This window comes from Nomascus leucogenys, chromosome 4 (assembly GCF_006542625.1).
Source record: "Nomascus leucogenys isolate Asia chromosome 4, Asia_NLE_v1, whole genome shotgun sequence".
NCBI lineage: Eukaryota > Metazoa > Chordata > Mammalia > Primates > Hylobatidae > Nomascus > Nomascus leucogenys.
This window is the reverse complement of record NC_044384.1, coordinates 94,546,967-94,571,278: the sequence shown is the minus strand read 5'-3', so window position 1 is coordinate 94,571,278 and position 24,312 is coordinate 94,546,967. Positions and strand designations below refer to the sequence as shown.

The 24,312-nt window shown below is 44.9% G+C and overlaps 1 protein-coding gene and 1 pseudogene across 3 annotated transcripts in view; one reads left to right on the top strand and one right to left on the bottom strand.

The window, feature by feature from the left end:
• IL17RD (interleukin 17 receptor D) overlaps window positions 1-24,312 on the bottom strand; it is a 77,388-nt gene that overhangs the window by 27,704 nt on the left and 25,372 nt on the right. The window contains exon 1 of one of the 3 annotated variants that reach the window (XM_003257218.3): window positions 20,485-20,517. The exons of the other annotated variants lie outside the window; for them this stretch is intronic. The gene's annotated coding sequence lies outside the window, so the exon portion shown is untranslated. Of the gene's footprint in view, window positions 1-20,484; window positions 20,518-24,312 lie in introns of those variants that run through there. 3 annotated transcript variants of the gene reach the window in all.
• Window positions 12,117-12,718, top strand: LOC105740615 (annotated as a pseudogene).

Here is a 24,312-nt window from a genome sequence, read left to right as displayed (position 1 = left end):
ATGAAATGAATTAACATGGGGTTCATTGTTTCAAAGAAGATTAAATGGATAGGTAGATTATATCCTAGGCATGCAGACAAATTTCAAATCACACCCTGGCCCTCCAAGAATGCCCAGTTTAGATGGCAAAACAAGGTATATATAGCAAGGGTGAAAGAGCCCGGCATAAGTAAGTACAGTGTATGAAATGCCACAAGACAGCCCTTGAGTAAGGATGAATGAAGGATGGGTAAGACAACAGATTCCAGAAGCTTAACAAGGAGAAGGATAACTGGGCTAGAATGAAGAGGAAAGCAGAGTAGCATCATGGGAGGAAAAGAAAACTATAATCTAGAAGCCAAGGTTAGTACCTCAATCCTCCCATCCTCCACCGGATGCCAGATGGCAAACCACTCTACTCTAGGGGTCCCCAACCACCGGGCTGGTCCCCAACCACCCTGGACTGGTCCTGGTTCATGGCCTGTTAGGAGCCAGGCCGCACAGCAGGAGGTGGGCGGTGGGCGAGCATTACCACCTGAGCTCTGACTCCTGTCAGATAAGCAGTGGCACTGGATTCTCATAGGAGCACAAACCCTATTGTGAACTGTGCATGCGAGGGATCTAGAGCTCTGTGCTCCTTATGAGAACCTAACTAATGCCTGATGATCTGAGGTGGAACAGTCTGATCCCAAAACCATCCCCTACTGACCCCCCAGTGCATGAAAAGTTGTCTTCCACAAAACTAGTCCCCGGTGCTAAAAAGGTTGGGGACCACTGCTCTACACCACTGGGTCTCCTGAACCTTTTTTTTTTTTTTTTTTTTTTTTAAGAATTTACATGGCTTTCCTCTAGGAGGTGGTTTTGAGGAAGATCAAATGAAGCCAGGTACAGGAGGGACTTCTCAAAAAGGAAACACATTCCATCTAACACTATGCTCCCTAGTGCATAGGGACCCTGGCAACCAATCACCTTACTTGTCAGACGTAGCTTTTTTTTTGTTCCAGTTCCCTTATATTTCTTTTGTTTGTTTGTTTCCTCTTATTCCTGTTGCAACATGTTATTTGCAGGTATTTATTGGGCAATGGCCAATGCATTGTGGAAAGGAGCCCAAGACAGTGAGGTGTGCTATGCCATGCATTCAAGAACCTAAATCCCTCCAAATAAAGTATCTGTGATGTGTGTGGAGCTGTTCAGAGGGGGGTCCAGTGAGGCTGGCCTGGAAGGAAGGTGAAGCTTACCTGTGGCATCCATTCACTCTCTGCTGAGCATTCCACCTTGGCCTAAGACTCACAAGGCTGGGCACTCAGCTATGAACCAGACCCAGGTCTTGACCTCAAGGGGCTCTGGCCATGTGCATATCTGCCCTCGCTCCCCTGCTTTGAACCCTTCACTGGCTCCCTGTCCCTCCAGATCATTCCTGACGTGACACCTGCCTACCTTCCCAGTCACTCCCTCTTGCACCTTCTAAACCCTTTGGGCACTGCAGTTCTGCTTGGAAAATGTCCTTGGGCATGCCTGCATTCTCAGAATCCCCTCCTCTTCTCTTCCTATCACCCAGGTCCCCTCCCCTGATGGGCTGCTTGCTGCATCACACTGTGTTCCTGACACATCGGTCTGCCTGCTACTCACTTGAGGGGAACATGGTAATTCATTCCCACAATTTGAGTAGCATGGCACTTTTAGGGATGTAGATGCAAAATGGTAGTTCCAATTCCACAGAAAATCAGAGATCATAAGACCCTGTGGCCATCCAAGCCTGGTCATGGAGCTCAGAAGCAGGAGAAAACATCCCAGGTATTAGTTCTTACATGCATTTTAAAGACCTTTTGTCTGGGCGTGGTGGCTCACACCTGTAATCTCAGCACTTTGGGAGGCCGAGGCAGGTGGATCACCTGAAGTTAGGAATTCGAGACCAGCCAACAGTTCACCAACATGGTGAACATGGTGAAACCCCATCTCTACTAAAAATACAAAAAACTAACTGGGTGTAGTGGTGGGTGCCTGTAATCCCAGCTACTTGGGAGGCTGAGGCAGGAGAATCGCTTGAACCCAGGAGGCGGAGGTTGCAGTGAGCTGAGATCATGCCATTGCACTCCATCCTGGGTGACAAGAACAAAACTCCATCTCAAACAAACAAACAAACAAAAACCTTTCGTTCCTGGAATTCCTTAAGTGCACAGCTTCTCAGCACATGCATCACAGATGCGCTATCAGGCTGTCCTTAGCTCAACACCCAAATAATGCTTCAGCTGCTCTAGAGCCCTCAGAAACCACCTTAGCAATGGTATCCCAGGCTAGCCCATGGTGCACTTCTATTTTCTTTATACCTCAGGATAGATCGAATGATAGCCCCTTAAACATGTCCACATTCTAGTCCCCAGAACCTGTGACTATACTATTTTACAGAGCAAAAGGGACTATGGAGATGTAATTAAGTTCAAGTATCCTGAGATGGGGAGAGTATTCTGGGTTATCCAAGTGGGCCCAATAACTACAAGGGTCTTTATAAGAGGGAGACAGAAGGGTCAGAATCAGAGAAAGACATGTGACAATGGAATGAGGAGAGAGAGAAAGAGAGATCCATTTGAAGTACTGGTTTTGAGGACGGAGGAAGGAGGAGCTAAGGAGCCACAGAAAGCAGGCGGCCTCTGGAGACTGAAAAAGGCAAGGAATGGATCCTCCCCTACAGCCTCCAGGAGGAGCCAGCGCAGCCAACACTTTGATTTTGGCCACATTAAGATCCATTTTAGAATTCTGACCTCCAGAACTATAAGAAGACAATAAAGGTATGTCATTTTAAGCTACTAAGGTTTTGGTAATTTATTATAGAAGCAACTGAAAGCTAATATACACTCATGTAATTTCAGCTGCAATATGGATAAAATAGACCTCTATGTCACACACACATGGCACATGCTGCCATTCCTCCACCCTGCCCCTCAACACCCGGAGCTGATCCCTGTCCTTGTGTTCTCCCCAACCCAAGCTTCAGGCAGGCATAGAACATGGACCCATCAGAGCTGCTGCTTCAGATTCTACTGTCCTAGATGCAGGCTTCTGTGGGCTGACCTGGGGCTGACCCCCAGAAGTAGAGAAGTGGTTAAGACAGTGGGTTTTGGAGTTATGCAGATGTGTGTCTAAACCACCAGCTTTCCAGCTGTGTGACTCTGGGTAAATTTCTGAACCTCCCTGATCTATAAAGTATTTGAATAGGCTGGGTGCAGTGGCTCACACCTGTAATCCCAGCACTTTGGGAGGCCAAGGTGGGCGGATCACCTGAGGTCGGGAGTTTGAGAGTAGCCTGGCCAACATGGTAAAACCCCGTCTCTACTAAAAATACAAAAATTAGCCAGGCATGGTGGTGGGTGCCTGTAATCCCAGCTACTTGGAAGGCTGAGGCAGGATAATTGCTTGAATCTGGGAGGTGGAGGTTGCAGTGAGCCAAGATCGCGCCATTTCACTCCAGGCTGGGCAAAAAGAGTGAGGCTCCATCTCAAAAGAAAAAAAAAAGTGTTTGAATAAAACTTTGTGGAAAGTACTGTGTGAGATGACATATATCAAGTGCTCAGCATAGCATCTGACACACAATAAACTCAGAAATGTTTACGTCATCCTTCCCAAGAAGGTTACTGCCTCAATAAGCAGGTGACAGTTGTACTGCAGGACAAGTTACAAAGAGATACATGAGGCAGACTGGAGAAGGGTCACAGGTGGTGCATTTCCTAGGTATCATCTGTCTTCTGCATCCAGAACCTTGGAGGATTGTGGAAGATAAGACAGACAGACAGGTCAGGGCAAGGTATTGGTAGGCACTGATCACCAGACTAAAATGCATTCAACAGATGGTCACTGAGGCCCAGTAACTCCAGTTTTGTTAAGGGCATAGGTTGGATTGGAAAAGGAGAGGCTGAAGACAGAGCCCAGGAGACAGCCCTCAAAACCCCTGCCTACAGTCCTGGGCCTGACACATAGTCCTTGATAAGGGTAAGTTTTCTGCCTGAATAAATGAATGCGTTATTAAGCCAAGTAATATACCCCAAAAACTTAGCTTGGTGTTACACTGATTTATGGGCTTAGAATGAGGGCCCACACTAAGAGAAAACAGATAAGGCAACTTACAAGGCTGTCGACCAGCTTTGTAAACTGTTCTTCAAGAAACAATCCCAAGCTTTTAGCTACTATACCATTTTTGATATTTAATGAGCTGACGATTAAAAATACTTGTTTGTTGCCTGTTACTTAAAAACTATAAATGCCAATGCAGTGGCCTCAGGGTGCCACATTCTTAGTTAATTAAGCACCCCCATTTGCTGCACTAACGGGTGGCTTTTAATTTGTTCCAAAAGGAACTAAGCAGCAAGCCCCGGCTGCCTGGAGTGCTGCTATGAAATTCCTTTGGTTGGTGCTCTATGGTCAGTAGGGACGGAAGCAGCAAATGGGAACATAATGGAGAAAACATCTTTAACTCAGGAAGGAGGGGAGGATAACCCTTAAGTGCTCTAAAGGAATAAAATTCAAAAGCTAAAAACCCACACCATGCTCCAGCCATATGGCAAAGAAGCAAAGGCCTGGACACAGAGAGGCCGGCAGCGGAGCAGGATCCACAGGCAGCAGCCAGGGGCAGCCATGAAGGTGATCAGATGGCCAACTTCCTGAGGGGCCTTCGGGCATTCTAAGCCATTTGAAGACACTAACTTCCCAGAGCAACATTTCCAATTCACCTCCAGCATAGCTTAACTGCCATTTTGGAAAAATGCATTTCAACAAGAACTGTGCTAAATATAGCACGCCTCTTCCAGTGGAAGGCAGGCCAAACTTTCAAATCAAGTAAGGAACTTTCAGAAAGCCAGTAATGTTTTAGTGAACAGAGTTAGAGTGAAAATTTAAATAAGAGCATTTGCACAAAGAACTGAGAAGACTTTTTTTTTTTTTTTGAGATGGAGTCTTGCTTTGTTGCCTAGGCTGGAGTGCAGTGGTGCGATCTCGGCTCACTGCAACCTCCGCCTCCCAGGTTCAAGTGATCCTACCCTCTCAGCCTCCCAAGTAGCTGGGATTACAGGTGCCCACCACCATGCCTGGCTAATTTTTGTATTTGTAGTAGAGACAGAGTTTCGCATTGTTGGTCAGGCTGGTCTCCAACTCCTGACTTCAGGTGATCCACTCGCCTTGGCCTCCCAAAGTGCTGGTATTACAGGCATGAGCCACTGCGCCCGGCCGGAAGATGGGTTTTTTTAAAGGTACGTCTAGTAACTACTTAAAACTAAGGCCAACTCATATATATATATATATATATATATACACACACACACATATATATACACATATATATACACATATATATACACATACATATACATATATATACACACATATATACATATATATACACACATATATATACATATATATACACACACACATATATATATAGATATAAAATTTTTTTTTGTGAGATAGAGTCTTGCTTCATCGCCCAGGCTGGAGTGCAATAGCGTGATCTTGGCTCACTGCAGTCTCCACCTCCTGGGTTTAAGAGATTTTTTTGCCTCAGCTTCCCAAGTAGCTGGATTACAGGTGCCCACCACAATGTCTGGCTAATTTTTGTATTTTTAGTAGAGACGGGTGTTTCCCCATGTTAGTCAGCCTGGTCTCGAACTCCTGATCTCAAGAGATCTGCCCGCCTTGGCCTCCCAAAGTGCTGGGATTACAGGTGTGAGCCACCAGGCCCGGCCATACTTTCTGTTTTTCTATAACGTTTTCTCCATCTTGGGCTTCCACTGTTTAACAGCAAACAGTGCTGTGAGGCTTAAAATGTACAACGGGACTAACATCTTTGTCTCTGACCAATGGACATAAGAAGGGTGAGACGAAGCAGAATATGGGGCCATTTGACTCCATGCCAGTTCGGATGGTTTCCTAAACAAAGACAGACCCCACTTACTTCAGTTCAAACCTTTAACAACAACAAAAAGTCGGCAAAGGCAGAGAAGCCCCAGGTGATGTAAGCTGAAGAGAATGCTGATGAACGCAAAACACAGGTAAAATAAATCAAAAGCCAGCCTGGGCCTGGATCTATTCAAGATATTCCCTCCACATTCCCAGGAGCTGTTCTCTCTCTCTCTCTCTCTCTCTCTCTCAAATTGAGATGCAACCAACTTCAGAAATGAAGGATGCCAGCAGTCTGATTTGGAGGTGAGGTCTTGGATGCGTAGCAAGGAACACACAAGCTCTTGGGGTGTGCTGCTGGGTTCCAACCAGCAATAACCACATTGGCCCAAAAAGACCCAGAGATCTTAAGCTAATTAAAGAGATTTGCTCGGGGAGGTAGGAAATCACTACTCCAGAGCACGGCCTGTGCACCAGACCAAAGCCATAATCATGATTCATCTCTGACATGTTGCTAATCAGCACACACATGTTCCTAATTTCACGCTCTCCAAAGGAAAGCTGAAGGGACAATTGTTTCTGAGCTCTAACATGAGGCCGACCCATGCCAAGTTACCATGTGTCCTGCTTATCAAACTGAAAGCTCTAGTTTTCATCCAAATTTCTTTTCACTATCCCACCCCTCCACCCACTCTGCCCCCCGAAATCCATTCACTAAAAGTATATTAGGACATTGGTGTGAGTTGTTTCTCCGACAGCAACTTCTCTAAATGATGCTGGCCTGAATGGAACTGCATGTATTTTTTAATGGTCTTCCCCACGCCTGACTTTATGATTTTCTTATTGCTTTGCCACTGGAACCAGCCATGCAGCTAAAGCCCAGAGATATCAACACAGACACATACACACACAATGCACACAAGCAAACTTTCTCCCTGGGTTTAAAAACAAGGCAAAACAAAGTTGTGCAGTCTCTTTAGTTCTCACAAAGCAAAAACTCAAGTACTTTTTCCAATTAGTCTGTTAAGGATCTGGGCCGTGTGTTCTCCCATGGCTGATACTCACAAATAGACAGGATTGTTCCATTTTTCCAATTCCGAAAACGTTAGAGACAAGCTATAAAACATGCCTCTGGACAGAGAGCCAGACCTTTCCCTCTGCTTCGCACACCACTCCCATCCAGTCAAATGAGAACCGCATGTTAGAGAACTGGCATCTTCAAGGTAACAGTCAACCCATCTGTAGTTTAAAAAGCATACACAGACTCAGATTCTAACTGTGTCTGTGTATGCTTTTTCCATAAATACTGGGTACAAAGAGGAAGCAAACAACCAACCACCCAAATACCCACCCAGCAAATCGGCTACTGACTCACTCTCACTTAGCTGTGAAAGGAACAGTTACAAAGACTTCACTCCAGAAGCCGAAAAAGTCTCTTCCTACGAGGGCAAAATAGTGATTAGACAATAGAGGAAAACTTAAAGCTATAAACATGATTGTTATGCCTAAGGTGAGAGGAAATGTTCAGATCAGAACACAACTACTAATGAAAAGCCTTAGGACCACACAGAGAGGTGCACCGAATTGTGCCGACTTCAAATACCACTGTTTCCGAGGCCGGGGGACTGAGTCTCCAAATACTATGTCACATCTGGAATTCTGCTTTTACAGCACAAATGCCTGTAGAAGTGGGGGACTGTGATGTTGCCATGGGGACCCAGCCTCCTCCACCCCAACAGGTCCCCGGCAAGCCCCACACACGTTTCCTTCAAGGTGGATTTCGCATATTTGGAAATTATGGAAGGCCATCCTTTTAGGTTTCAGTGTTAATGGAAACATTACAGGACATGCTAGAAAGCAAGGCAACCCCTTCTGTCAGCCGATTAAGTCTGTCCACATGGTGGTCTCGGACAGAAAAACCTTAAAATAACAGTGGGAAGCAGTAAGTCAGCATTAGGCCCTTTTTCAAAATTTGTGGCTTTCCCCCACTTTCTCTAGGAAGGAGACAGGCTTCAAGCATCCTTTTAAACTCTCCTGTTCTCTAGCTGCAAAAATCCAAGTGAACCAACCTGTGCTCAAAACTGCCTGCCATTGGTAGCCCACCTCAGGCTCCAGGTAGCCTTGCCTTTGCTGAACTGAACCTCTAATCCCACCCTGCAGGACTACTGGCCAAGGCAGGGTGTATTTGCTTTTAATTACTGATGACCCTGTTTTTGTTAAGAGGAAAAGTTTACTAGAACCTTTGGAGAATCCTGTGAAAAATAATCCTTACCCAATTTCCCCCAGAAACTTTTCATACACAATTTTGGGAGGTTCTCAGAGCTCATGAAGGCCACCCAAGGGCCTCTGAGGGGTTCACAGGCCCCCAGGTCCAAAGCCATGCTTAGATGCAAAAAATCCCGAGATCCCACTTAGAAATCAAAGGGTGCATCTTGGTTTTGCCAGTTCCCTGGGATGCAGACCCTCCAACTACCTCTCCAGGTGTGAATTCAGATAGCAACATATAAAATATCCACACATATACCATAACCACCCTTGGGTGACCCTAGCTGGTTCTCTCTGCCCTCCAAGAGCGAATATTCTCCCATTCATTCTGACTAGAATGTTCTAAGCTAAAGCCTGAGTGACCCTTCTAATAAGTATCTGCCTCTCTCTGCAAGGTCTGGCCTTTCCCAGAAGCTTTCCCGAGGAGAGGGAAGAATCAGCCCAGAGGTGAAGCCACAGTCACCAAGCTCTGATGGGCAGATGGGAGGAGAAACAGGAGTAAAGCCTCCTGTTTCACGGTCCTGCCCGGCCCAGGGGTGACACTCACGGTGTGACCTCCTGATCAAACGATTTCCATCTAGTCTCTTAGATAGCAAGTCCTGAAACAACCCCCTGAGATGCGGCCAGGGTTTCTGAGTGCCTTTGAGTGTGTGTGTTGTCAGTATGTGTGCCCAGCCACAAAGCCAACAACCACAACAAAAAAGCACCAGGAAGGCTGCAGTGCCGGCTCCAGGTGTTAACACTTAGCGCATCCTGCCCAGCCCCCTCCAGCTTGAGGCCGGCCGCCTGGGAGCCGGACACAGCAATTAGACCCTTCCCGGGCGAGGCGCCTTTGTCCCCTCGCTAACATCATTAGTGTCCGACTTCCTGTGCACAACGGGGCCTCCCGGGGGGCAATCGCCGGCTGACCGGGGCAAGGCATTAGACTTCCTTTGTCAAAGACCCTTAAATGTTAACAAGCATGTGAACAAGCTTCCCCTCCCCCACCCCCTCCCACCTCAGCTGTTCCTCCAGCCCACCACTCTCAACTGTCTTGGTTCTCCCCAAGCTGTGGGAATCCCAGTTACTTGGGAGAAATATCAAGTCTCAATGTTGGGTGAGCAGCACTGCCTTTCTACAGAAAAAGCCTCCAAACCTGATTTCCTAGAAGCTTTCAGTATAAGCATGCAACTCACACTCGCTGAGTGCCCACTGGTTACAATGGCTGTGTAACAACCGTCCTGCCTTAAGAAGGGTGAAACAAAGAAAGTTTAAAGTATTCAGCCAACAGGAGTCCCAGGCTGTGCCACAACCAGCCCAATGCCCATCAACCACAGGCGCACTCTGTTCATGTGTTCATGGACTGAAATGCAAAGTTTGGCCTCAAGATGCAAGGACTTTGAAGGTTTGAGTGATATCCTGAGGCCTTCAGAAAAACACTGGTGAGATCTGAAAACGGGGTGAGTGTGAGTTGCTATATAGCTGCAATCCTACCATCATCCCTCTCTTGGCAATACTATCACCACCAAGGCTAAAATCACTTTGCTCTCATTTACCCCTCATTACCGAGAGTCACAGCTTTTTATCTGGGGGAGAACTGTGGTGCATGTGTGCACACACACTGGCACACGGTATTTTCAGGAGGCTTCTGGACCGCTGAAGCCCCCAGACCTCACCTGCCTTACAGTCCAGCTCCACTCAATAGCTTGATAGCTTAAAGCCACGTCTGTTGAATAATAGAGAGTGGTTTTACTTTGGTGAGTAAAAAACAAAATTCAGGCCAGCCACGGTGGCCTCATACCTGTAATCCCAGCATTTGGGGAGGCGGAGGCCAGCGGATTGCTCGAGCTCAGGAGTTTAAGACCAGCCTGGACAAAACGGTGAAACCCATTCTACAAAAAGTGCAAAAATATTAGCCAGACATGGTGGTACACACCTGTAGTCCCAGCTACTCGGGAGGCTGAGGCAGGGGGATCGCTTGAGCCAAGGAGGTTGTAAGCCAAGGAGGTTGTGACTGTAGTGAGCCAAGATCACACCACCGCACTCCAGACTGGGTGACAGAGCAAGACACTGTAAAACAAGGGCCGGGCGCAGCGGCTCACTTTGTAATTCCAGCACTTTGGGAGGTCGAAGCTGGGGGATCACAAGGTCAGGAGTTCGAGACCAGCCTGGCCAACATGGCTAATAATACAAAAAAAAATTTAGCCGGGCGTGGTGGCACCCGCCTGTAATCCCAGCTACTCAGAAGGCTGAGACACGAGAATCGTTGGAACCCAGGAGGCGGAGGTTGCAGTCAGCCAAGATCGCACCACTGCACTCCAGCCTCGGCCACAGAGTAAGACTCCGTCTCAAAAACAACAACAACAAAAACAAACAAAAAATTCTAATGGGGGAGGGAAGTGGTTGATGTAAAATCTCCATTTTAAATAGAATTCTTGGATTAATGCCATCCAACTGTAATCCTTTATAGGCAGTATTTGTTACAACTCAGTAACTGAACACTTTGTCCAAGATGCTGGGACTCATGAACTTTACAAAGTAGAAACATGAAAGGCAACCACTTACGCTATTGAGCACATAAACCCATCAAGAGAGTGGGGTATATCCATCACTTTTCAGATCACAGGAGACAACAGTTATGTCTGCAGCCAAGTCAGTGGCACTGAATCAAGATAAAAAGTGAACTAGGATGTGGCTAATTCTTCTTCTTTTTTTTTTTGCATCACTGAGTGTGGAGGAAAATACTCATAGTATCCACTAGATAAAGGAAACAGCTGATTTTCCCACTCCTGCTCAACTGCCTTTGCAGAGTATGGTATTTGTGGTCAACACACAAAACTAAGTTAGGTTTGGGATATATTTTATAATATCTGTGCATGAGCCACTATGAAGGATAATCTAAAAAATTCCAACTTTCCAAAATGAATAATCTATGTCTCTGACTCCTACTCCAGCCACAGCAAAACTCATTCGGCTTCAAAATTAAGATATTGGTATAAAGCAAAGGATACCATCGCTTACATGATGCCAAGTCCCCCACAAGTTTATTTTGATGAATGTTACAAGTTTCATAGGGTAAAAAATTTCACTGTCAGTTCTGACTTTTACCTTTTGCCAAACTAATTTTAAAATAGCAGGCAATCGGAAGGATATATTCAAACGCTAATGATCCCTGTAACTTTACATCGTCCTACTATTTGGATGGAAGCCAGCAGTCTGTTCTTAAACTATAAGCAATAAATCTAGAAGACTCTCTTTCCTAATTTCCCAAAGATACCACATGGAATTTCCATTAAAGCACACACACACACATGCAAACACACATACACACAATGACATACCAATTAAATCATTGTGTGACATTTAGGCCAGGAAATAATTATGTTTGCCAAGGAGTATTCAGCTTTGTTTTAATTTCCTTGAACTGCTAAAATGTCATTCCGAGAAGGCAAAGAATGATGTAAAAATGAAGTATTGATGTCTTGGTCAATTTTAGATTTTGATAAATGTTTTTTTGTGGATGAAGAAGGCAGTGGGGTGTTCCCAGGAATTAAGGTCTCCCTGCACTCCCTCTCCAAGGATTTCTGGCAAGGAGTGGTATAGAGAGGTTAATTATAAAGCAAATCCATTGTGAGTCAGACATAGCAAATGGAACAGCAGGTAGGAGCATATTTCCACCCCTGATGAAGTGGGTCTGGTGGTGAGTTCCCATTCCTCTCCTATAGGGCAGAGGCAAGCAAACGGCACATACAACCTTGTCCCTTCACCTGTCAACAGGAAGAAATCAATGTCTTGCCCCTTCATTAAGGCTTCCCATGGAGAAATGTTTACAAAATCAAAGTAATATGGTTAAATTAAATTAGAAACCTGTAACATTTTGTCATGAAGTTAGCATGAAACAGAAGCTAAGCAGAAAACATTAAAAGCAGTGATTAATTTTTTTAAAAGGAAAGTCCAAAGGTTCTGGCTAAACTGACTTTAAACTAAGAATCGGGGAGCTCATTGCTTTCGCTGCTGCAGCCACAACCACAGCCATGAGTATGCTCAGGTTTCAGATGAGGCTCGCCTTTAGTGTCCTCTGCTGTGGCAAGAAGAAGGTCTGGTTGGACTCCAAAAGGACCAATGAAATCGCCAATGCCAACTCCCATCAGCAGATCCAGAATCTGATCAAACACAGGCCAATCATCTGCAAACCTGTGACTGTCCACTCCCGGGCTTGATGCTGGGAAAACACCTTGGCCCGCTGGAAGGGCAGGCGCGTGGGCACAGGTAAGTGAAAGGGTACAGCCAATGCCCAAATGCCAGGGAAGGTAACTTGGATGAGGAGAATGAGGATTCCGTGCCGGCTGATGAGAAGATACTGTGAATCTAAGAAGACTGATCACCACACATATCACAGCCTATACCTGAAGGTGAAGGGGGATGTGTTCAAAAACAAGTGGATTCTCATGGAACACATCCACAAGCTGAAGGCAGACAAGACCCACAAGAAGCTCCAGGCTGACGAGGCTAAGGCCCGCAGGAAGCACGCAAGCGCCATGAAGAGCACCTACAGGCCAAGGAGGAGATCATCAAGACTTTGTCTAAGGAGGAAGAGACCAAGAAGTGAAAGCTCCCCCTTTGTCTGTACATACTGGCCTCAGTGATTACGTAGATCAACCATTAAAATAAAACAAGCCTTTACCTGCCATAAATAAATAAACAAACAAACAAACAAACAAACAAACAAGCTAAGAATGGGGGCTAGGTGCGGTGGCTCAATACTGCAATCCCAGTACTTTGAGGCAAGGGGATTATTGAGCCCCGGAGTTTCAGACCAGCCTGGACAACATGGCGAAAACCCATCTCTACCAACAAAAACACAAAAATTAGCCAGGCATGGTGGCATGCACCTGTAGTCCCAGTTACTTGGGAGGCTGATGTGGAAGGATGGCTTGAGTCCAGGAGATGGAAGTAGCAGCGAGCCATGATCACACCACCACACTCCAGCCTGAGCAACAGAGCAAGACCTTGTCTCAAAAAAAACCAAAAACAAACAAACAAAAAAAACACACAAAAAAAACAAAGAATGAGGAGCTGGGTCAATGTGAGGCCAAGCTGTTAGGTGAGCAGCACTGCTTCTAGGGACACAGATTCAGGCATTTCCTGGCACTGAGGAGGTGAAGCCCCAAAGGCACAGCAGGTTCAGAGCAAGGTGGGCAGGAGGCTGGGAGGAGGCAGAAGGCCAGGCCGGGATGTGCCACTTCCTGTCTGCCACTTCCCCAACTGCCTGTGAAGTGGTGGGATGCTCAGTGATTCTCAGAGATTCCGTAAGAGCGGGTTTTCAAGTTTCTAGAACTATAGGCTTTTCTTTTGAAGAGGGCTTTATTATTTTTGTAAAGATAACAAGTTCAAAGTAAAAGAAAATTAAGTACAAAGAAGAATATGAAACTTCTCCCACTCCATCATTTTGAAGAAGACTCTTCCAGACGGTCTTTACTGCCTGCATCATATGGACTGTGACTTGACATAAATTAGATCCTAATATATATAACATTTGCTCTCATAAATCTTCACCAGCTATCAGTTAATGCAGTTCCTTCTGGGTGAAATATGTAAGACCTATGGAGGAAATAACAAAAAGAGCCTAATAAAGTGAGTTAGGACCACTGGGCAAAATTCTAAGGGTCTTGTCAACTGTCATCAACCATCATTTTCTACAAAGGGAAAACACCATTAGTAGGAAGTAGTATAGCAGGCCCTGTCACCTGCTCCAGAGCCGGCTGTGTACATGGAAAAGGCAAGAGGACACATGTAGTGACAAGGCTACTTGCACAGTATACACACGTTGATACGTTGGTAGGTTGCCTATTGATGTGAGTATCCTAAACGCTGCTCTGCAGGGTAACCAAATTACTATAATTTATCCTATATGTTTCTTTAAAATTACATAAATGTAGGGGATTTTATGATTAGATGACTGGTCTCCAGTGAATAACAGAACTGTGTAAAATTAAAAGGGAAACTGACAAATCCAGGAAGCAGATGACAATGTCTTCCTCTCTCCAGCACAATAATCACATTACAGCCGTGTGGAAACCTAAGACCTCCAACTCTTTCCAGAGAGTCAGGGTGGCTTGATTTTACAGACCAAGCTAAGGAGATAAAAACCACTCGCTGGTAAAAAAAAAAAAAAAACACAGTAAATTCCATTTTGTGATTAGAATCACAACACATATGTAGCCCAGGTGTTGAAGAAGAAAGAATGAGCTCTGCCTCAAAAACGGCCTGGCCAGGCATGGTGGCTCCCACCTGTAATCCTAGCATTTTGGGAGGCCAACGCAGGAGGAATGCTTGAGACCAGGAATTCAAGACCAGCCTGGACTCCATCTCACAGACCCCGTCTCTAAAAAATAAGAATAATTAGCTGGTTGTGGTGGCACACGCCTGTAGTCCCAGCTACTGAGGAGGATCTCTTGAGCCCAGGAGGTTGATGATGCAGTGGTTGCACCACTGCACTCCAGCCTGGGCAACAGAGCTAAGCTCTGTCCACCCCTCCCCAACCCCCACCCCCCACTCAAAAAAAAAAAAAAAAAAAAACGTAGCTGATCTGAAAGCAATATTTAACTATACCCTGAGATTCTCTCCTCCTCATTTATTCATGAAAAACCTCTGCAAATGCCCCAGGATTTATCAACCAGATGTCTCAAGAGCTTGAAATAAGCTTTCGCACTTGGGAAAGCCATTTTGAGTGAGAATAAGGCTAAACCAGACCCGCCTCTAGGTGTTTACAATTAGTTTTGGAAAACAAAGCTAAAAGACATGAAACTACAGTAGATAAGGTTACACTGCCTAGAATGAATGGGCTAAGTTATGCCACTGAGCTCTATGTGTAATAAGATTTCAGAGAACGGGTAGTTGAACAGAGGAAGGCTAGCCAGAGAAGTGTCTTCAGAGGAGGCATGTCAAGCTTTGGGGTTGGGGAGGGGAAGGAAGATTCCTTCAAGCAAACACAGATCCAGAAGCTTATGCTACCAACTGTACCACGCAGTGGCCAACACATGGTAAACATTCAGGAAATGGTTGCTATTTCTCAGGGATGACACAGAGCATTCCTGGTCATCCAGAATAAACACTTCCCACATCCCTGGAAGTGACCAACACACCCTCATTGCTTCTGTGTTAGACACCCCCAGCTAGCCTGAAAAGATGGGCACCGTAGGGCTGAAATAGCCAAGTGGGTTCAGCTTTGCATGTGGTACATCTTGGAGACAGGCAAGATCCAAATACAGTGGTCCTTACAGATGTGAGCACAAGCCTAAATTTGGCAAACAGAAGCACAGGGAAAAGGTCTCTGATACAGGCCAAAGTGGCAGTGGGGTAGGTGGGGAGATGAGGAAGGAAGAAGAAAGAGGCAATGAAACAGCAGCTTCAAAGGATGAATCCAAAGGACCCAAGAATTGAACAGATGGGATGAGTCAAACCCCAGGGCCTGGAGAGCAGAAGTGACACTTATAAAACAGAAGACTGGAGCTGGGGTCTCAAAACATATATCCATTTCAAGATGGAAATTGATTCCCTGCCCCTAATACAGATGGAAGGTATTTAAGGAGGAAGGTGAGTCCTGGTCACCAGCCACTTCCAATTTTCACTTCTCTTCCCTCCGTGACAAAAAAAACTTTTGGTATTAGGTTAGTGCTACAGAGGCCTAAGTTGGGAGTCTCTAACCTTCCCGTTGCTCTTACACACCTTGACTTTCCTGTCTGTACTCATGAGTAAACCAGTGTCATGCTTCTAGACAGAGCTCACTAAATACTAAAGAGATAAGACTCAAAGCAAAGGCCCTTTGTTAGCTTTTACCAAATCTTCATCAACTTCCGTACAGATCAAGACCACTAAAAACAATCTTTAAAAATTTGACATTGGCACAAAAGGACAGAAAGGACAATACTGTATGACTACATTTATATGAGGTATTTAGAGCAGTCAAATTCATAGAGACATGAATAGAGATAGCCAGGGGCTGCGGGGAGAGGAGAATGGGGAGTTATTGTTTAATGGTTATGGAATTTCCATTTAGGAAGGTGAAAAAGTTCTACAGGTGGATGGTGGTGATGGTTGCAAAACATTGTGAATTTACTTAAAAATCTTTGAACTGTACACTTAAAATGGTTAAAATGGTAAATTTTATGTTATGTGTATTTCAACACAATAAAGAAAAAAGTAAAAACAAAACAAACAAACAAAAAAAACATTAAAGGAAACTGAACCAGGAAAGGAATGATAACAACAAAACAGTGTTAGGGCCACATATGCAGGAAGAACTAGAGACTAGAGGGTGGAAGACTGGAGCGAGGTAGACCAGATAGCCAGCAACTGCAGCAGTACACATATAACATGACAGGGACAGCAATGTACAGATGAGGATCAAAGGACAGGTCTGAGAGACATTTTTAAGGAAAAAATAGCAGGACTTGGTGACAAATGCAATACAGAGGTGATGATGAAATATTCAAAGGTGACTGACCTGCAGGCTCTTATTTGGGGAAGTTGGAAGATAGTGATTTTAGGGCAATAACGAGAACACTGGGAGCCAGGTGCGGTGGCTCACACCTGTAATCCCAGCACTTTGGGATGCCAAGGCAGGCAGATCACCTGAGGTTGGGAGTTCAAGACCAGCCTGACCAACATGAAGAAACCCCGTCTCTACTAAAAAAATACAAAAAATTAGCTGGGCATGGTGCTGCATGCCTGTAATCCCAGCTACTCAGGAGGCTGAAGCAGGAGAACAGCTTGAACCCAGGAGGCAGAGGTTGCAGTGAGCTGAGATTGCACCATTGCACTCTAGCCTGGGCAACAGGAGCAAAACTCCGTCTCAAAAAAAAAAAAGAGAGAACACTGGGGAAAGAGGGTCTTTTTTAAAAAAGTAGGCTGCAGAAAAACAGTGAAAGTGAGGTGCCCACTATCTTTTTACAATATCATATATTTTGGGGGGAGGGGAGAAATGCAGGATTAAAAGGCAGGAAGTCATGTATGAAGGCATGCCACAGAACCTTAAGGACAGATAGGCTAATTCATAAGAGGTACACAAAATTAACAGAAAGTGTAAAAAAATAAAAAGCCAGGAATTGGGCTTTGTGAGACTACCCATAGTTAGGGCACATATGGAGGAAAAAGAAGATTGAAAAAGTGAGGTTGGCAAAGTAGGAGAATGAAATACAGTTAAAATAGAGAATATTAAACAGGCTACAGTTAAAGAATGTCAAGATGGATGTTTTCGACATGAAAACCATCTTTTTAAATGCTTTTTAAACTTTTTCCTTTGTTTAAATTTTTTATTTTGAATTTCTGTGTAATTTTGAACTGAATGTGAATTTGAGTGTGAATATTATATATACAAATAAATGTATATTATTTATGGGGTACATGCAATGAAAACTTCCTTTTTTGGGGGGGGGGGAGGACGGAGTCTTGCTCTGTCTCCCAGGCTGGAGTGCAGTGGCATGATCTCAGCTCACTGCAGCGGCATGATCTCAGCTCACTGCAGCCTCTGCCTCCCGGTTCCAGTGATTCTCCTGCCTCAGTCTCCTGGGTAGCTGGGAGTACATGCACGTGCCACCACGCCCGGCTAATTTTTGTATTTTTAGTAGAGACAGGGTTTCACCATGTTGGCCAGGCTGGCCTCGAACTCCTGACCTCAGGTGATCCGCCCACCTCAGCCTCCCTCCAGAAGTGTGAGGATTACAGGTGTGAGCCACCTCACCTGGCAGAAAACTTTTTTGTTTATACAAATCTCTGAGCAAATAATTATATTGCTAGATCATTTAAAATAGCTCCTCCATATTAATTCCTAAGTTTTCTGCTGTTATTCAAACTCAACTCCTGGTGTTAGAGGAAAAATAGAAAACATATTATTAGGACCATTTAAATCAAATGTTTTCATATGTTTGAAACTTAAAAAAAAAAAAAAATCTAGCACTGGAAAAAGGTACTGAAAAGACTGCTAGTTCACTGTCAGGCTTCTGCGTACAGATACCGAGCCGGGCACCTTAGAGGCAAGGCTGTGCTCAGAGCTCACAATTCTGCCAGACAGCCCTCTAATCTCCCACATTATGGAGAAGAACACAGAGAACCCATGTCTTGATGTTCCCCAAGATCTGCTCAGCACTTCACAGTTTGAACCACTGTTAAAATACACCTTTTTGCAGTTTTTGAAACAATGCTACATGGAAAATGTAGAGACTACCAACACTGAACCACGAGCTCTAAATCAGGTTATTTTTTTTTAACCAGTTACTCCTAACCAACTGGTCTAAGAGCTAGCATTTAGAGTAACTGGCAATTTCCCAGAACTCAAAGAGAAATAAAAGTTCAAAAGCTTGGCTAGAACGGTATCAGTAGGACTCAAAGTTATCGAATTAGATTTCAATTCAGGCAAACCATTTTTGCTCAAAGCTCACAAAAATGGTGAATGTTTGCATGACGGCACTAATACAAGTATTAATTTTCAGACCATACTGTTTTGGACATTATTCAACACTTGCTGCCATTTGACAGATGTACATCCATAGCCCCGAAAGGCTTAGTGGGTCAGTTTTGGCATCATGGCTAACAACTTTCTTTCTCAAAAGTAGGGTAGAAAAGCTGAGGTGTGGTCATCTCTGAAATTTGATTGATCTCTGAGATGAAGTCTACTCTGGGAATATTTCACCTCTAGAGTTTATTTCCAGACACCCAGAACAGGTCTAGGGAAAGTAATATTCCAGGAAACAGTAACTATTACACTGGTTCAATGCTTATCACTAATGAACATTTATTATGCAGTAGCAGAGCTGTGACTGACCTTCATAACTTTTTTTTTTTTTTTAATTGGAGACAAGGTCTCACTCTGTTGCCCAGGCTGGAGTACAGTGGTACAATCATGGCTCACTGCAGCCTCAAACTCCTGGGCTCAAACGATCCTCTGTCTCAGCCCTCTAAGTAGCTGGGAGAACTACAGGCGTGTACCATCATGCCTGGCTAATTTTTAAAAGTTCATTCTTTGTAGAGATGGTGTCTTGCTATGTTGCCCTGGCTGGGCTGAAACTCCTGGGCTCAAGCAATCCTCCTGCCTAAGCCTCCCAATGTGTTGGGATTACAGACGTGAGCCACAGCACCCAGCCTACCCTCATAACTTAACCACAGTACACTGATGTTTTCCTGACAATATAACTTTAATTTAAAGACATAATTTTTGAGGGCATAAAAAAGAACTTCTATAACCACCAGTCTGAACAGAACCATGTCATCTTACAAGTTCCCCAAAATAGTAAATGCCTCTTATTTCATCTTTAAAAGCTTGACACTCAGGACTTATTTTTCAGGGAATATGTGGCTATTTTTTGTAATGTTAGCAGTTTTCATTTCTGAGGGATGGAATAAACATTAAAATACTCTTTGTTCTCTAATGTATTGTTTGAATTAAAAATACTATATACAATTGAACATAATCCTGAGCAGAACAACTAGTGATTATTAAACATTAATTGTCACTTCAGATTAGGAATTTTTGAAGATCTGTTTTTTGTACATTATCTGTATACACAAACTGCTAAATGTTATTACTTAGTATTTGTTATAATAAACATTTCTGGGAGAAAAAAAAGCTTGACACTCTAAGTTTCTTTTGCAATTCTCCCCATACTAGAACACCATGCCAACATCCTAATAAGACTGGTATTAATCAAAGATCAACCTCATTTTCTTGGCAACAATAGACTTACAGAAGAATCACCTAAGAAAAAAACAAGTACTATCTGATAAGGAAAAGATGGATTCTGTCTTCCACCGCAGGCCTTGGGCTCTCAGATCTGGAACACTGTTATCTGATTGTTTCTGCACGGTTTTCACCACGAGGGCACTGCATGGTAGAGGAAGCAGAACAGAGGAACAAGGACCAAGAGCAGCCCCTGCCCCATTGCCTGAACGCTCTTATAGCCACAGGAAAAAAAAAATCAAAAAGGGACACACGGAGCCTTCCTAACTCTCCCTTTCCCACTGACACCAAAAATAACCAACCATAAACTTTTAGCACCTCTCAAAGACTTCAAGAGAGGCATGCTTTGGCCTAGCTAAAGATTTTCAAATCAGTGCAATTCCTTTCTTGTTTTATTAAAATATGCAAGCACAGTACTTATAAACAAAGGAATCATTTCAGTTTTTGCTTGGAAAAATGGGAGCCAATACATTCCTTCTGGGAATTCAGGGTAAAAGTTTTACAAAAACAGTGTCCAGATGTGCTTAAAAATTCACTCTGTTCTTTCTTTTGGGGAGAAGTGGAGGGAGAAACAAAGGGTAGGAGGGACATTTTATTAAAAATTGAAACAGTTATTGGTTTTTCTTGGCTCACCCACTAACCTGCTCTCCACTGACAAACAACTCGGGAACACCGGAGGCAGAAGCGCGTGGCATCCCTCCCCCTCCAACCGCCCCGTCTGACCTCCCCCACTCTGGCCTCCTGGCAGGGAGACAGGGCCTGGCTGACCGCGGTGTTGGTGTCGCCAACCTGAGCCTCAGGAACTTCTCTAACTTCCAGAACGTCCTCAGTGACAAATGGTTCCACCAGGTGGTGATGAAAAGTTGGGCGGGGTGGGGGGGGGGGAGGTTGGTGGGAGGGAAGAGGAGCCTTTGAAGGTCAAAAATTCTCAACCGAGAATCAAGCATTTCTTTATGAAAACAACCACCCTGGGGATAAACCTTCATTTAAAAAAAAAAACAAAACTTTAAACTGGAATGTTTTGTCAACATCACATCCCAGTTTTAACCTGGAAGCTTTGCTGAGATTTGAAGCTTCCTCAACCCAATGATTTCATTCCCAGTCCTTTTTAACCACAGAGAGATTTAAATAATCTGTTATAAAGTTTCCCATCATTTTCAGAGGGGTTGATGCTGGCTCTGAGTATTGAAGGTAAATGAGTGTTTCACACAGAGCATAAATAAAGTAGACAGAGAATCAGGCATATATTATGAATAAAAAGATAATCCTAATAATAGTTTACATTATCACAAACCAAAGTTTATATGAGCAGCTAAGCCCCCTTTCAAAGTAGAGAGCAGCTGCTGGTACGGCAGAGGAAAATGGTATGTCAAAAATTTGACCTACCTTAAAGTGTGTTTAACTCCGCTGTCAGCCACTGCTTCCTTCTGCCATCTCACACCAGGATGGAGGCAGGGGCAGTATCCTTTTTGAAGTGTTTCGTTTGCACAGGCAAAAAACTGCCTCCGTGTTGGAGGGACTATCTCCACTCTACCTTGACAACCTCGACAAAGGCTACGTCATTCTCATCAGTGATGAGGTAAAAACAGGGACTCCCTCAGGGGAGCCAGTCCTGAAGGTGCCCTGCTACTGCCTCCCTAGAGTGCGAGGAACATCTCCAGGGTCTACAGTCTCAATCCCTGAAGGCTGCCAGTACCCCTATCAGAAGTAGGCAGGAGGCTGGGGAGCTGTGCTTACACACAAATCTGCCAAGTAACAACTCCCCTAGGCTTCATATGTACCCAAAAATGCTGGCCCCACATAAACCACTTTAACCCAAAGCCCTCACTGTGTGTGAGAGGAATATCTGCACTCAATAGGGTAATCCTGCCCTTCTTCATAGAGCTCCCAGGATGTGCAGAGTCCAGGGCCAGGCCCTAGGAAAATGAGTGCCATGTGCCTAAGGCAGTGATGTTCGGGGTGGAAGAGACACATCCGGCTTTTCTGAGTGAAGACTAGGCGAGGGGGGCACCTTCTATAAGTGGCCAGCTTCACGTTTCCAAATTAGAACACAGCGTTACAACTCAAGTCAATTATTTGGAGTTAAATATTTCTGTACCTACAGGGGCAAGAGGCGCATCAGAATTGTGCAAACAGTCCACGCCATTGGTCTCATTTTTCAGTTTCCACAGACATTAGGCCCATTTCAAGATGTTCTCACCAGGAGCCAAGAGCTTTCTGCAAAGGTGGCTGAAGCTTCAATCAGCCCAGGGCAGAATGAGGGCAAAGAGCCCCTAGTAACGAGTGGACTCCAAGCAAGAGACCCCTCTTCTTCCCCTCCTTGCATCCTGTCCTCATAGCAGCAGTGTGGCCCCTGCCACCTAAGGATATGAACATTCATGCAATGAGTGACCAGCATTGGGGAGAACCTCAAAGGCTCCTGCAAGCATAAAGGACTGGCCAGTGGGTCCGGCTTTCTGCTGGCAGAGGACCATGAGGTATAAGCCACAGAAGAGGGACTGCCAAATCACGGGGTATTGGATAAAGACTCTTAGAAGGTGTTCACAAGCAAGCTTTATTTGAGGTGAGGATATTCAGAGGTATGAGCTGCACATACCATGCACATCTCAGTCCTTTCTGCAGAGGATTAAGACACCTTTGCTCTGCCACTGCTGCAGGTGGAGGCACTGGTTTCAACCACGGTCCCTTCCCAAAACAACTTGTCATCACTCCTGTCTAAGCTCAGCGTGCTTCCACAGGGTGTGACCCCTGGAGATAAGGTATTTCATCAAGTCAGCCTTGTTGGTGCCCTCATGCTCTAGGGCCTGTTATCACACACAGTTACCCTTTTGGTCTCTGAATGAGTGACCTCTTCCCTAGCTGCTCACCATCTCTTCCTCCTCTGGCTTGTGTCACAGACCCTGTGGAGGTGTCCATCTTCCTGACAGCCTATCAGGCATTCTTGGTTCCTCTCCTGCCCACGACAGGATGCCAGTGCAAGCCATAACCTTATCTTCTTAAAGCTTATCTCTGTTTTCATCTTCTCTGTCTCCCTGGTCCCTTTAAGTCCACCCACCCATGTACTCTAAGTCCAGGATTTTCACTCTGGTGTATTAAGTGTAGTCGCAGACTCACCCTTGTAGAGGGGAAGGAATTGCTTTTACAGGGCTCTTCCAGAAATGTTCTTATCATATCCAGGGATCGTCCCCAGAGGACCTACTAAAGCAATGCCACTTCAACCAGGGCAGGTGGACAATCACTCAGGATTAAGTGTTCTTGGACTGAGAAGGAAACCCACAGAACAGCCATGCCTGCGTGAGGGGCAAGGACCTGTGGGTGGGGCGGGGCTCAGCCAGAGTCCTTCTCCCCACTCTCTTCAACCAGAGCTGCTGCAGTCTTATCTGCCTCATGTTGGGGTTCCAAGGAGTCATTTTTAAAAACAGGTAAGGAAGGTGTAGGTGTGTGTGTATGTGTGTATCACTATTCTGACTTCCAGCTTTCCTGACAAGAAGACAGCTTGGTATAAATGGGAGTAAAGAGGGTAAAAAATCAACGACTCCGTTCTGCAATTACCCATATGCAGATCAACTGTCAAATAAACTATTTTTATATCTGTGTGGCTGCCTTTCTCCTGCCCTTGCCAACACCTAGCACAGTACCCAAATCCTCTCCAACCCAGACAGCTGCTGACAGAAAGGCCTCTGGGACTGTCAACACCCCAGTGTGATTCAGAGCTCCCAGGGAGTCTGAAGCAGTCCCCTTGTTTATGGATTCAGTGATTGATTGGGCCCTAAAAGCTCCTGGCCCAGAAGACTAAATGGGTTGTAATCAATCATTAACAATAGTGTTGATGTTAAAAATTGGGAGATGCACCGGGTCTTTGGCCATGTGGATGAGCTGGGTGATTACACATGAAATTGTGAAGGATGGAGGCAGGTGGAGACGTGGGCACCCTCCATGTATGCTAGCAACACAGGCACATCAAAAGTGATCAGCAGAGCCGACAGGCCACATTTTGCAAAAATAAAGCTGTGTCTCAATTTAAAAAATAAAAACTATATGTAGGACAAATGCTTTTCTTGTATTAGAGAAAGATCTGCAACAATGGCCAGAGGTTGGGTGTTCTTTCCCAAGTGAGATGAAAAACAGACACCCAGTGCAGGGGGCAAGAGTCTAGGTAGCAAAAGAGGTGGGCAACTCAATAAGGACACGGAGTGGGTAGGACAGGACAATTACACCCTCTGAATTAAAGGTTCAAATCACCTCAATAAAAATAATAGGTAAAATCTTAATAATAATTCTAGTCTAACTGTCCCACTTCACAGGTAGTAAGGAAACTGACAGCCATATGGGTCACCTGCCCTGTCCATAGTCACAAGCAGTCAGCCTGAGATGCTCTCATCACACATGTCGCCGTGACCTCAATGAGACAGCCTAACCAGGGTGGCTTCTAGCCCAAGATCGGGATTTTTTTTAAACTCCAATAAAAC